Source organism: Mandrillus leucophaeus, unplaced genomic scaffold (assembly GCF_000951045.1).
Source record: "Mandrillus leucophaeus isolate KB7577 unplaced genomic scaffold, Mleu.le_1.0 Scaffold918, whole genome shotgun sequence".
NCBI lineage: Eukaryota > Metazoa > Chordata > Mammalia > Primates > Cercopithecidae > Mandrillus > Mandrillus leucophaeus.
In genome coordinates this window covers 19,642-20,342 of record NW_012110008.1, presented here as the reverse complement: position 1 = coordinate 20,342, position 701 = coordinate 19,642, and positions in this window count along the sequence as shown.

The window sequence follows — 701 nt, the reverse complement described above, 5'->3', positions numbered from 1 at the left end:
GTTGTTGTTATCCTGAGAATATGATTATCATTTTAAGGTTATAACTGAAGAAGTTGTAACAGATGTCAATATATGACATTTATAAGGAAGCCCATTTTAAAAGGAAGAATGCCTAAAATGGAAATTTTGTTAGAATTAGTTCTATTTCACAGTGAAGGAAAATGAAAGTTTGGTCTGGATTATTCCGATTCTGGCTACTTGGAGATAGCATAACATGTGAATTTACAGGGAAACTTACGTAGGCTTCCTTTAAGGGTGTTACAAATTTACATGTTATGTAGGGGTCAATTTAAGTAGTGTTTAAAACATGGTTTTTGGTGTCATATAAACCTGGACTTGAGTGCTGGCCTTTATCATTGATTAACTGTGATCTTAATCAAGTTAACTACTTAATCACTCCTAATTCTCATTTTCGTCACCTATAAGACAGTGATGATAACAATACCTCTTCAATATGGGTTGTTTAAATGAGAAAATTATGTAAAACTCTTAGCACATAGCTTGGTCATCATGGTAGCTAACATTTAAGTAGCGCTTACTGTTCCAAGTGCTTCATAGATGTTAACTTATCTGAATCATCCCAACTGTCCCATAAGGTAGTGCTTCTTAACCTCAACACTATTGACCTTTGGGGCTGAATGTTTCTGTATAGTGAAGACTGAACTGCACATTGTAGGCTGTTTAGCAGCATCCCTGATCTA